Raw genomic sequence first — 15325 nt, 5'->3', positions numbered from 1 at the left:
GGGCTTAAGTATTAGAGGGAGTACGACTGGTGGCTATCTTTAAATAGGGCATCACTAGATCTTCATGATATCAGGTGATAACCTGTAGAAGGAGGTAGAGCAACAAAGACTGCAGGGATTCTTACTGGGAAGGTGAAAAAACCCATAATGCAAGCAAGGGCTTTAAACTTTTGCCACCCATTTTTTTATTTGGCTGCTTTAGGAGGTTCATTAGTGTGTGATCAAGGCAGATGTACTTAAAGGATACCAGAGCCGAAATCACCTAGAGAAACGGGGGGAGCAGGCATATACTATGACTTGACCTACTGCTCTCCTTTCTGCCCCCCCCCCCCCCCCCCACCACCACCACCTAAATACCCCTCCGGCAGCCTCTTCCGGTCACCGGAGTCTGGCACTACCACGCAGTCACTGGCTGCATGTGGCCTACAGCGCACGCCCGTGTCTGGAAGTGCGCCCGGCCACAGGCGAGCGCAGCCCGGCCAGCATAGTAGTGCCCGAGACCGGCGACACAGAAAAGAGGCTGCCGGAGAGGGCATTAAGTTAGGAAGCGGTGGCAGAAAGGAGAGTACAGGGGAGCAGTAGGCCTCAGCTCACAGTATATGCCTGCAAGCCGCCCCCCCCCCCATTTGTCTAGGTGATTTCAGCTCTGGTATCCTTTAAATAGAATTATGCAAGAGTCAAGGAAGGTTAGTTTTATGGTGATCATCACCCAATAGTATCCAGATAATGAAAGATATTCCTCAGTCACTTGCAATAGGTAAATGTCTTTAATGCTGTAACATGAAAGATAACACTGCCACTTCCAATAGCAGCAATGTACCCACAGTATCACCACAATGGAGTCAATTCACAAAAACTAGGACTTATTTTTCACCCAATTAAAGTGACCCTAAGATGGGGCCACATGGATAAAATATAAATACCTAGGGCTGTAGGAAGCCCCTCTGGCCTGACCGCTCCCACACTGTCCTCTTCTGACTTGCCGTTCTTCCACAATTGGGTCCGGAAACTAGACTACTGTGCAGGTGCAGAACGCTCTTGGTGATGAGAGCGAGACAGATGAGCGCACCTGGCCAGACATGCGCCGACTGACAGACAGTCAGAAGAGGACGGAATGGAAGCGATCAGGCCAGAGGAAGCCCCACGTATGTATATTTTATTCATGTGGCCCTGTCTCTGGTACACTTTAATAATAAAAAAACAAAAACCTTCAGCATATTCGTAAGCTAATCACGGTAAGTTGTTCCAGATCAATTTCAACATTCCTTTTTCTTACCTCAATTATACTTTTTTTCCTCTTAGGGAGCTTAAAGGCTCCAGAAAGTAAAAAGTTTTATACATACCTGGGGCATCCTCCAGCCCCATAAGCTTGGATCACTCCCACACCGCCGTCCTCTGCTGTCTGCAGCTCTGGTATTGGGTCCTGTCACTTCTGTCAGTCGGGGCCAGTCTTGACATAAGAGAAGTGCGCTCTTTGAGTATCTCTCCAGCAGTCCCTGGAGAGATACATAGAGGGCGCACTTCTCCTGCATAGACTGGCCCCGAGTGGCTGAAGTGACGGGACCCAATACCGGCGCAGCAGAAGACTGAGGACGGCAGCGTGGGAGCGATCCAAGCTTATGAGGCTGGAGGAAGCCCCAGGTATGTATAAAAGCTTTTTACATTCTGGAGCTCTGGTACACTTTAAAAAGGATAAAAATGAAAGGTGAAAAAGCATTGTGAATCATGCCATAGAATTTGATGTTTCAGAAATCATTTATACAGCTCTATGGAGATGGAAGAAGGGGGGAGAAGCGCTCCAAGCTCTCTACAGCAAACACAAGTCTGTTAAATTAGATAAAAAACTGAAATTTGAGCAGCTGTCATCTGTGAAGGGAGGCCAACACCTACCTTTTAAAATGGTTTTAAACGATTTTATATATTTTTGTGCACCTCCTTAGTTTCTTTGGAATCAGTTATGCTTTTATTCAAACAGTAAAAATCACATCAGGAGAGGATGAGCGGATTTGCCATCTAACATATTTTCTATTTGGATTTTACTGCAAAGGAAAAAAAAATAGATCTGAAACAGACTTGTGTCATTGGAATTTTATTCATTAAAATTCTATGGCTTTAACTATATGGTGGCTCATAGGTTGTGGTCCCAGCTGACCTAAAACAGCAAATGCATGTGACCACAGGATTGGGATTAGCCAGAGACATGCAAATCACATGCTTCTCCATCATTTCACCTCTACAAGAATGTGTAGCTAAAAATTGATCCTGTAACTACTCTGCTGGTCATAACCCCCAATTCAAGAATTACTATCAACTTTTTTGATTGATTGTAACATTTGAAAAACCTGACCAATATACCATACACGGTGGCGTAGTGGTTAATACTCTCGCCTTGCAGCGCTGGGTTTCTGGTTCGAATCTCAGCCAAGTCAACATCTGCAAGGAGTTTATATGTTCTCCCCGTGTCTGTGTGGGTTTCCTCTGGGTACTCCGGTTTCCTCCCACATCCCAAAAACATACAGATAAGTTAATTGGCTTCCCCCTAAAATTGGCCCTAGACTATGAAACATGCACTACATGACACTTTGACAGACATATTACTATGGTAGGGACTAGATTGTGAACCCCTCTGAGGGACAGTTAGGGACAACACTATATATACTCTGGACAGCACTGCATAATATGTTGGCGCTATAATATAAATAAAAAAAGGGGGGCTGGGCATTGCCAACTGAAAGAAAATGCTATACAGAGTCTATACATTAAGAAATTGATAATCCACCCTACACCATTCAATTTTCATAAAAATCCACCACTCCTGATCAACTTATATAGAAAGAGGGGAGGGAAGGGGGGGGGGGGGGGGGGGAGGGAGAGATATCTGATTAGATTTCTTAAAGGAGAGCTGTAGTGAGAGGTATATGGAGGCTGCCATATTGATTTCCTTTTAAAGAGAACCAGAGACGAAGCACCCTCATGTATTTTATTACATTTATCAGTGGGAACATGACAGTAAACACCTACCCTGCTTTTAGTTTCATTCTTATCTGCTTAATTAGTCTATTAGCAGCTGTGATAAGAATCCCGACTGGCTCAGTCTAGGTTTGACCTGCAATCATTATAGCTGAGTCACTCTTCTGTGGAGTCTTTTTCAAGCCCAAGCCTGCCACCTCCTGGCTCAGATTTCCTGCTTTGCATACTGAGAGCTGTGATGACATGGGAGGGGCTGCTCCTGCTGAGAGAGAATCTCTGAAACAGACAAGTGTGGCTGCAAAAGCCTGCAATATGATCTGTGTGCACTCTGCATAGATACTGATGATGACTGCAGTTTCATTCCTATGAGAATTCTGTGATCTGTGTGCTCTGTGTGCACTCTGCATAGATACTGATGATGACTGCAGTTTCATTCCTATGAGAATTCTGTGATCTGTGTGCACTCTGCATAGATACTAATGATGACTGCAGCTTCATTCCTAAGACACTTCCTACAGGCAGCTGCACATCATACCAAAATGAAAGCACACAGATGAAAGGCTGCTGCAGCCTTTCTCATATAGCCTAAATAGCAGCCTAGTCTCATATAGCCTAGACAGCACATCCAGAACAACTCATAACCCGGAAGCAGAAGGGATATGAGCCGGCAACCATATTTGATTTTTCCTGGAGCAATAATTGATAAAAAAACACTAAAAAAGGCACACCAGAGCGGCGAAATTATCAGGTAGAGCATTTATTCTTTACAAGCTATCGACTGATATGTTTATTTTGTGTGAAACGTTCATCTCTGGTTCCCTTTAAGCAATACCAGTTGCCTGTCAGTCCTGCTGATCTATTTGGCTGCATTAGTGTCTGAATAACACCAGAAACAAGCATGCAGCTAATCTTGTCAGATCTGACAATGTCAGAAACACACGATCTGCTGCATGCTTGTTTAGGGTCTATGGCTAAAAGTATTAGAGGCAGAGGATCATCAGGATAGGCTGGCAACTGGTATTGCTTAAAAGGAAATAAATAAGCAATACTTGTTGCCTGGCTGTCCTGCTGATCCTCTGCCTAATACTATTAGCCATGGACCCTGAACAAGCATGCAGTAGATCAGGTGTTTGACATTGTCAGATCTGACAAGATTAGCTGCATGCTTGTTTCTGGGCCAAATAGATCATCAGGTCTGCCAGGCAACTAGTATTGTTTAATGGGAAATAACTATGGCAGCCTCCATATACCTCTCACTACAGTTGTCCTTTAAACAAGGGACACATTCTGAAGATGGAGTTTATGAAGATTTTGCCTAGTAAATAATGTTAATAAGTACCATCCATGATATGCTATCCATGACAGACAGGATATAGATACAATTGCATCTAATCCATATTCATATCTATTGTTCTCACACCATTTATTGGCACCATCAGCATTAATACTGTATCTTGTTACAAAGGGGAAAGGTTATGTTGGTCTGATGGTATATACCATTATCAGCTTTTTGTAAATGTATCTGTACAGTGGTCTGCAGCATTAACATCTGTATTTACATTTAAATGCCAACTCCTGCCAATTTTTCATTTTGAATAGAGTGGATAACCTTTTGCAATTTGTTACTTAATTGCACCCTTTCCCTAGTATTATTTCAATTCCTCCCAGAGCAGTTCTATGCAGAGACATTGGCCTCAATTCACGGAGCATTATCAAACGTTTATCAAACACTTTATCAAATGTTTGATAATTTACCTCATGGGTAAAATCTCATTTTGAATTTACTAAGGTGTTATATATTTATCGAATGTTTTACCGATAAAACGTTCAACAAATATATAACACCTTAGTGAATTCAAAATGAGATTTTACCCATGAGGTAAATTATCAAACGTTTGATAAAGTGTTTGATAAACGTTTGATAATTCTCCGTGAATTGAGGCTATTGGGCTCAATTCTGAGCAGTCAGGAAAACACCGCATTCGTTATTTATTTATTTTTTAATTCTGGTAGTTTCTTCAGCTTGCGAGTGACGTTTGGTAATTTATCGAGAGAGGGAGAAGCCATGCGGAAATAAGTTAAATAAATGCGGTATTTTCCAACTGCGAGTGGCATATGTTCCAGGCAGACAGAGAGCGCAGAGCATAAAGGGATCGGCTTGGACGGGAGACCAAGATGGAACAAAGTTGCGTAAGTATAATTTTTTTTTATGTTTAATCTCCCTCCCGATGCTCCCTATCGCCGCTGCCTCCCGTGCATTGCTTCCCCACCCCCTAACACTCCATCCCGACCGCTCTCAATTCCCCTGTGCTGCTGGGAGATGAGCATCGGTAATACTACTCACCGATATAGCTCTCTCCAGCGTTGATAGCGCACCCTCCTCCTGCTCTGTATAGCTCGGGCTGCCGTTCACTCGACCGGAGACGCGGCTTGTTGACGTCATCAAGCCGTGTCCCCGGTACTGTGAACGCCAGCCCGAAGCAATAGAGAGCAGGAGGAGGGTGCGCTATCAACGCTGGAGAGAGCTATATCGGTGAGTAGTATTACCGATGCTCATCTCCCAGCGGCACAGGGGAATCAGGACGGGGGCATGATCGGGAGGGAGACATTGGGAGCGAGGGGGTGGGAATATGGGAGTGAGGAAGGCAGGGTTTAAAAAATATAAATGTTTTTTGATTGTTTTTCACCTATAATGTGGGCACTTGTTAACCCTATACCTATTAATACTATGGCACCTATAGCAGCCGTACCCATAGTATGGCACTTAATGCAGACCTACCTATACTGTGGCACCTATAGCAGACCTACCCGTGGCACCTATAGCTGACCTACCTCTACTGTGGCACCTATAGCTGACCTACCTATACTGTGGCACCTATAGCTGACCTACCTATACTGTGGCACCTATAGCAGACCTACCTCTACTGTGGAACCTATAGATAGCTGGATAACCAATACTGGGACAACTCACTCTAACTAACCTTAGCCCCTCACTCTCAACACTCACTCTCATTTCAGGCCCACACTTTCAGCATACTCACTCTAACCTTAAGCAATTACTCTCAACAATGTCACTCTAACCTCAAGCCCTCACTCAATGCATTCTCACTCATTTCAGGCCCACACTCTCACTCTCATTTCAGGCCCACACTCTCACTCTCACTTCAGGCCCACACTCTCAGAACACTCGCTAGGGATGATCAATGAGATAAAAAAAAATTCTGAGATGATGCAAATTTTTATGCAAATATATGCAGTTTGAAAATGGACCAATCAATTTCAACCTGGGTTTAAACTGATTGGTCCATGTTCAAGCTGCATATGTGCATACAAATTTGCATAAACTTGCATCAACTCAGAAAAATTTTCATCTCATTAATCATCCCTAACACTCACGCTAACCTCAGGCCCTCACTCTCTCATTTTCATCTATGACTTCTTACAGAAATGAAGATAAGACCAGGTACAGGCAGTTCTTAAACTGAACGGTAAATTTTGTGCTAACATGCCCCCTTTTCTTCATGAGAATTGTGATTTGAAGTAAAATACCGCACAAATTACCTCATAATATACCGGATGAGGTAATTCATGACTAAAACCTACCAGAATTGATAAATGTCATTACCTCATGAGGTAAATTACCTTACATGAGGTAATTTGTTTGATAACCCTACCAGAATTGAGCCCATTGGCAGCAATAATAAAATCCCCAAAACATTTTAACGCTCTACCAAAAAGTATGTTTTGGTGTTAAAGAAAATGATGCCATATAAAGGTACTCAAAATACACTTTACCCTAAACAGCCCTCACCACAAGGCCCCGGTGGTCTCAAGCCTTTTTTCCCCACAAATGGCCGAACTGCTCATTTGTCGAGCAGTTCAGCCACAGGGCTGCTGCCCACAAGAGCTGTTTGGCTGCAAGTACATGCAGCCGAGTGGCAGCAAATTGGTAACACTGCAGGTTACCCGGTGGCAAAACTATCTCATGTGGAACCTGAGCATGAAGAAACTTCATTTTGGGGGGGGGGGGGGGGGGGTGTTGTAATGGGAGGTTGGGGAGATCCACCGCCAGCTGCTTGTGGACACCTCATGTTCCCGACAGGCTGCACCCGCCATATGCTGTGGTGCCCTTACTGCAAGTCACTAGGTGGCGCTGCATAGCAAATGCATTCATTACAGTGAAGAGGCTGTCTATAGCACAATAGCATGAGCATCCTGGAGGAGGCTGCAACAGGCCTGGGAATGCACAGTGTCTACTGGTGACTGAATGTGCTAGAGTAGACCACTAGGCTCCTGTGGGGTCACATACCAGGGACCTCTATGGAAGGAGTGTTGTTTGGGAGGGGGGGGGGGGGGGGGCAGAGAACAAGCATTTGGAATAGGTTTTTCTAAATACATAAATATATTAAACTGTCATTTCACTTTATGCTTTGTAACAGTATGTTTTTACCTATAACAACTCTTCCTTTGCAATGCGCTTACTTCATTATGTACCATGTTTGTTATATTCATATAAATAAAGTTGTTCATAAATATGCCTTCAATCCACACTTAAAAATAAACCTGAACTGAATTGTGCAAACAATTGTTGGGAGCTAAACAATGACACACTGAAATGGCTGCTGCACACGCTTCAGTTAAATTCAACCCCATAAGGGCCCATTTCCATTTACACTTAATCAGTTGGTGTGCGTTGGTACGTGTTTTCTCCATAGCAGTGCATTGTGAAGAAGATTTCAGTTAAAACGCATAAAAGAGAAACTCCGACCAAGAATTGAACTTTATCCCAATCAGTAGCTGATACGGCTTTTACATGAGAAATCTATTCCTTTTCACAAACAGTCCATCAGGGGGCGCTGTATGACTGATATTGTGGTGAAACTCCTCCCACAAGAAACTCTTGAGTAGTACTCCTGGCAGTTTCCTTTCTGGGAACCTTGCTGCATTGTGGGAAATAGCTGTTCACAGCTGTTTCCAACTGCCAAAAACCCATGCAGCAGTTTTCTTTCCGTTATAACAGAGCAACTGATTAGCGTAAAAGGGGCCTTAGGGCCTGTTTCCACTACATGCAGAAAAACTGACTCCAATGAATGTCTATAGGCCTGTTTCCACTAAACACGATTTTTCTGATGCATATTTTTCCATAGGCATTCATTGGAGTCAGTTTTTCTGCATCCAATCTGCGTGTAGTGGAAACAGGTCCTTACAGTGAACACAAAAAAGCGAGAGCCTAGGAAGTTCTCTTTCATACTTGTCTGACTAATACACTGACCCCATCTTTAATTTCTGAATGGCCGACCTAAAAACTATATGCATCACACATTTTCCGATTTCACTGACTTATGCTCTTCATAGGCATGTTACTAGAATGATTTAAGGAAACCAAAAAGTAGAGCAACCATTCAATATCCACCAGCATGGAAATAAATGTAAATTTACACAACACTAAAGAAATCCATGGCTCAAAACCAAAAAGCACACCAATGAAAAGTCAAAGTATTAAATGTTTTATTAAAGAAAACCTGTACTGAAAAAAAGTTCCCCTGGGGGGGGGGGGGGGGGGTACTCACCTCAGTAGGGGGGAGCCTCTGGACCCTATTGAGGCTTCCCCCGTCCTCCTGTGTCCCACGTCAGTCTCGCTGCAGCCCACGGAATGCACAGGAGACAATTGTCGGGCTGTGCAATATTTACCTTTTCTGGCTCCAGCGGGGGGCGCTGTTGCGGCTATTCCCACAAAGATAGGCGAAAATAGCCGATCTCCGTCGGGTCCGCTCTACTGTGCAGGCGACTTGCGCCTGCGCAGTAGAGTGGCCCGACGGAGATCGGATATTTTCGCCTATCTCCGTGCAGAGAGCGGATACTGCACCTGCGCTGTAGCCAAGAGGTAAATATTTACATCGCCGCCGCTCCAGGAGGATTTTTGCCGCCGCCGTGGGACCGAGGAGGACGAGGGAAGCCTCAATAGGATCCGGAGGCTTCCCCACCCGAGGTGAGTACTCCCCATGGGAGGTTTTTTTCATTACAGATTTTCTTTAAGGACGTATCCCAAATAAAAAAACAGTACACTGCCGGTATCACTGAGAGATGAGTATGTATAATACAACAACCAACATTAAATGAGTAACTGCAAAGTACACTGGAAGCAGATACTTCACTCATACGTGATTAGAATGCAACAACTGCATGGCTGCAAGACTGATCTCAATCCATGTCACACAGTCAAAGCAGTAGTATAAATGCAGCATTGTAAGAACTGATACATGCAAAAAGGTCTGCTTACCACCAATAATGTACAATGTCTCCTCAGCTAGCCGGGCAGGAGAAAGACCTACCATGTATTGCACCTCCACGGTGCTTCTTTGGAGAAACACCATGGAGGTGTGATACATGTGTATCAGTTCTTACAATAATGCATTTATACTACTGATTTGACCATGTGAGATATGGATTGAGATCAGTCTTGCAGCCATGCGGTTGTTGCATTCTAATCACTTATGATTGGGGCGTGGCTAGCCATGGAGCAGTGAAGACGTGCAAGTGTGCTGCTCTCCTGATCCTACTCTGAATCCTGAGGAATCCTGCTCTCCAAACTGCTCCCCAAGACTCGGGGGTCATCCTACACCTCACAGATGACCAAATACGGCAAGCAGAGAGTTATGGGGCCAGCCGAAAAACTAGTGAGGTTTGCCCGCGATGATCCCTAAGATGGTGCCAACGGCACGGACGCTGATAACTCGCCTGATACTGCAGCGGTGGCGGCTGTCTCGGAGGCCTGTAGAAGTCAGTCTGGCAGGGAGGGACAGCAACAAGACAGCGGTAAGACCGTTCAAATACCTCACACCGATGCTCTATCACCTACAGGTCAGTCTGCAGAAGCTGGTTCTGACACGCAGTTCAGTGGCTCAGTTAGTCAAGAGGGGGTAGAAACAGAGGAACCCTCCAGAACGGAGCTAATGTCAGCAATTATATCTTTCCAAATCCTAGCGACCGCCAAGTCAGACTCTATTCAGACTGAAATATCGTTTGTAAAACATGACATGTCCAAATTAAAAGAACGGACAGCAGAAGCAGAGCGTAGGATTAGCGAGTTGGAAGATTCGATAGGCCCTATGCAACAAGGCCTTCAGAGGGTGTCTACCACATCTAATACGAATGCTGGAAAATTAGATGACTTGGAAAACAGGGTCAGGCGGTGTAACTTACGTCTGGTGGGGGTACCTGAGGGGGCAGAGGGCTCACATCCTGAAAATTTTATCGAGCAATGGTTCCAAGAGGCTCTCCAGACTTCCACTTTTCCAGAACATACGCCATAGAACAGGCCCATCGTGTGCCTGGGGGCCCACCAAGCCTGGTGCTGCGCCACGCCCGATTGTAATGAAGCTATTAAACTACAGAGATAAAGCCGAAGTCCTGAAGGCAGCTCGTAATCAGCCGGATCTAGTAATTAATGGAACCAAAGTCTCTATATATCAGGACTTCTCTTTGGAGGTTCAAAAGAAGCGCATCACATTCATTGCTGTTAAAAAACGGTTATGTGAGAACGATATCCAATATAACATGCTATTCCCAGCAAAATTGAAAATTGTTCACAACAAATCAGTGTTTTTCACTACTCCTACAGAAGTCTCTCAATGGCTAGATGCGCAAGATTTTGCTCAAGGTCAAGGCTCTGACTAACATTTTCCTTGCACATCATGTACTGTTTATCTTGCCTAACAAGGCATATTTGCTTCTGCCTGGTGTCTCTAATACCAACCTTGCACATCAGTGCACTGATATTCATGGTCTCTGAGGAACTCATAAAGGTCTATATCACTTTTCACTCCAACAGGGCTCTCCGAGGTATCCAACTGTCCTTTGCACAGGACTCATCTGTCATGATCAGCCTTGCACATTGGGACTCACTCTATGCATTGCTCATGCTGGTTGTGCAGGCCGGGGTTTCTTTTTAGTAACTCATGTATGGATAATTCCAAACTGAACTCTTACCTCCGCTTGGAGTGATGCATCACTTGTTATTTACTTTTATCATAAGGTTTCCTTGATATGCATGCATGCTAATGTTTATATATTATGCTTCTATGGCTGTTTCTCTCAGCTAGGGGGCCTTCGTGCATATTCTACTTCAGGTTTCTATATAGGGGTTCATTTCATGTAAATTTGTGATTATGTTCATGCATTCTTTCAATGAGTGGGTAAAGGAGGGTGGCTAGCCACCTGAAATACCTAATTTCTGTAAGTTTGGGATGAAGCTTCCTGTAGTTTGGGACAGGGAGTGGGGTGGGTTAGGGGTTTAAATGGGGATTTTCTTTCATTGGCCTATCACTATGACATCATTAGACGAACAGACAGGTTTACAGTTACATAGTTACATAGTTACATAGTTATTTTGGTTGAAAAAAGACATACGTCCATCGAGTTCAACCAGTATAAAGTACAACACCAGCCTGCTCCCTCACATATCCCTGTTGATCCAGAGGAAGGCGAAAAAACCCTTACAAGGCATGGTCCAATTAGCCCCTAAAGGGAAAAATTCCTTCCCGACTCCAGATGGCAATCAGATAAAATCCCTGGATCAACATCATTAGGCATTACCTAGTAATTGTAGCCATGGATGTCTTTCAACGCAAGGAAAGCATCTAAGCCCCCTTTAAATGCAGGTATAGAGTTTGCCATAACGACTTCCTGTGGCAATGCATTCCACATCTTAATCACTCTTACTGTAAAGAACCCTTTCCTAAATAAATGGTTAAAACGTTTTTCCTCCATGCGCAGATCATGTCCTCTAGTCCTTTGAGAAGGCCTAGGGACAAAAAGCTCATCCGCCAAGGTATTATATTGCCCTCTGATGTATTTATACATGTTAATTAGATCCCCTCTAAGGCGTCTTTTCTCTAGACTAAATAAACCCAGTTTATCTAACCTTTCTCGATAAGTGAGACCTTCCATCCCACGCATCAATTTTGTTGCTCGTCTCTGCACCTGCTCTAAAACTGCAATATCTTTTTTGTAATGTGGTGCCCAGAACTGAATTCCATATTCCAGATGTGGCCTTACTAGATAGTTAAACAGGGGCAATATTATGCTAGCATCTCGAGTTTTTATTTCCCTTTTAATGCATCCCAAAATTTTGTTAGCTTTAGCTGCAGCTGCTTGGCATTGAGTACGATTATTTAACTTGTTGTCAATGAGTACTCCTAAGTCTTTCTCCAAGTTTGATGTCCCCAACTGTATCCCATTTATTTTGTATGGTGCTAGACCATTAGTACGTCCAAAATGCATGACCTTACATTTGTCAACATTGAATTTCATCTGCCATGTATGTGCCCATATAGCCATCCTATCCAGATCCTGTTGCAATATGACACTATCTTCCTGAGAGTTGATGATTCTGCACAATTTTGTATCATCTGCAAAAATAGCAACATTGCTCACTACTGCATCTACTAGGTCATTAATAAATAAATTGAAGAGCACTGGACCCAGAACAGACCCCTGTGGGACCCCACTGCTAACAGTCTCCCATTTTGAGTACGATCCATTGACCACAACTCTTTGTTTTCTGTCCATTAGCCAGTTCCCTATCCATGAACACAGACTCTTCCCCAGTCCTTGCATCCTCAACTTTTGCACCAGACTTTTGTGGGGAACAGTGTCGAAGGCCTTTGCAAAGTCCAAGTATATCACATCTACAGCATTCCCAATATCCATATTAGCATTCACTACCTCATAAAAGCTGAGCATGTTAGTCAAACAGGACCTGTCTTTAGTAAACCCATGTTGATGCTGAGAAATAAGATTATTTTCTACTATGAAGTCATGTATAGTATCTCTTAGTAACCCCTCAAATAGTTTGCATACAACTGATGTTAAACTTACAGGTCTATAATTTCCTGGATCAGATTTTTTGCCCTTCTTAAATAATGGGAAAACGTGGGCTGTACGCCAATCCACTGGGACTCTGCCAGTTGCAAGAGAGTCACAAAAGATAAGATAAAGGGGTTTATCTATAACTGAACTTAATTCCCTTAGGACCCGAGGATGCATGCCATCCGGGCCAGGTGCCTTGTCTATTTTTAATTTATTTAGTCTTGCCTTCACTTCTTCCTGCGTTAAGTATTCAATATTACAGTTAGAAGATTGAGACTCTTCTGCCTCTGTAGTTTGCAACAGTGCTGTTTCTTTTGTGAAGACAGAAGCAAAGAAAGCATTTAATAACTCTGCCTTACCTTGGTCATCCACCATTGAGTTCCCATCCTCATCCTTTAGGAGTCCTATACAGTCAACCTTTCTTTTTTTTAGAGTTAATGTACTTGTAAAACTTTTTTGGGTTAGATTTGATATCCTTAGCGATTTGTTTTTCAGCTTCAATCTTTGCCTGCCTAATTTCTTTTTTACAATTTTTATTGCACTCCTTATAATTGCTTAGTGCAGCCTCGGTCCCCTCCTGTTTTAAGACCTTATAGGCATTCTTTTTCCTCTTCATTTTATCTTTAACCTTTCTATTCATCCATAGAGGCCTTTTTTTATTCCTAGACATTTTGTTTCCATATGGGATATACATACTACAGTATTGATTGAGTATAAGTTTAAAAGCTTGCCATTTCCCTTCAGTGTCTTCCCCTTGTAGTACATTATCCCAGTTCACCAAACTTAGTGCCTGCCTAATTTGAGTGAACTTTGCTTTTCTAAAATTCATAGTTTTAGTGGTCCCGCTTCCCCGTGGCCTATCAGTCAACAGGTCAAACGTTATCATGTTGTGATCACTATTTCCCAAATGTTCTTGAACCTGCACATTTGATACATTATCTGGTCTATTAGAAATGATCAGATCCAGTAACGCATGCCCCCTAGTTGGTTCAGTTACCATTTGAGTCAAGTAATTGTCCTGTAGTGCTGCCAGAAATCTGCTGCTTTTACCAGAATGGGTAGCCTCAATACTCCAGTCAATGTCTGGAAAGTTGAAGTCGCCCATAATTATGACCTCATTTTTACCTGCAGCTTTTTCAATCTGCTGTAGTAATCGCAGTTCTGCAGCTTCATTAATAAGAGGTGGCCTGTAGCATACCCCAATAAGCAATTGGCAACTTTTATTTCCACCATGAATATTTACCCAAACGGACTCCACATCTTCGCAATCTTCCTCCATCTCATCGTTGAGGACAGCTGTAAGAGAATTCTTAACAAAGAGACAAACCCCTCCACCTTTTTTCCCTGTTCTATCCCTCCTAAACACATTGTATCCTTTTAAATTAGCTATCCAGTCATGGCTTTCATCCATCCATGTCTCGGTTATTCCCACAATGTCATAGCCTTTGTCATTCAGAATGAACTCTAGTTCGTCTATTTTATTTGCAAGGCTCCGAGCATTGGTTACCATGCACTTTATATTTTTACCACCACATTTACCAATTTTGTTTACATGAAATTGGCTACTTGAATTTTTACCAACCTCCTTAATCTTTACACTGTCCCCACCCCCCTCTCCACCCTCCATAATGATAGGTTCCCACTGTCTTTTTACCTCATCTTGTCTACGTATTGAGACTTTATCCTCCCGCCTCCCCCCAGATCCTAGTTTAAAATCTCCTCCAACCGTTTAGCCATCTTCTCCCCCAATGCAGCTGCACCCTCCCCATTAAGGTGCAGCCCATCCCTGCTGTAGAACCTGTAGCCGACTGCAAAGTCTGCCCAGTTCTCCAGGAACCCAAACCCTTCCTTCCTACACCAATTTCTCAGCCACTTATTTAACTCCCTAAGCTCCCTCTGTCTCTCAGATGTAGCACGTGGCACTGGCAGTATTTCAGAAAACACCACCTTGGAGGTCCTTGCTTTAAGTTTATCTCCAAGTACCTGAAAATCCTTTTTGAGGACCTTCCATCTCCCACTAACTTTGTCATTGGTGCCAATGTGTACCATGACAGCCGGGTCTTCCCCAGCCCCACCCAGTAATCTGTCAATTCTTTCCGCTACATGCCGAACCCGAGCACCCGGGAGGCAACAGACTGTACGGCATTCGCGGTTTCTTCGACAGATTACCCTATCTGTGCGCCTAATAATTGAATCCCCTACCACCAGAACCTGTCTAGCCTTAGCTGCACTCCTATTCCCTTTCTCGTTACAGCAGTCTGCCCCTTGGTTGCTAAGGAGCACATCCTGCTGCAGCATTGCTACTCCTGAATCATCCTCCCCAATATTATGCAAACAAGCATACTTGTTTAGATACACTGATTATAACTCTGATAGCAAAAAATGGCTAATCTCAAAATCATCTTATGGAACGTTAGGGGCCATAAACCACTTTGTCCTCCTTGACGTATAAAAACGTCAAGGAGGACATGCGCGCTCCTGCGGC

Source organism: Hyperolius riggenbachi, chromosome 11 (assembly GCF_040937935.1).
Source record: "Hyperolius riggenbachi isolate aHypRig1 chromosome 11, aHypRig1.pri, whole genome shotgun sequence".
Taxonomy (NCBI): Eukaryota; Metazoa; Chordata; class Amphibia; order Anura; family Hyperoliidae; genus Hyperolius; species Hyperolius riggenbachi.
Note: the sequence above shows the minus strand (reverse complement) of the source record.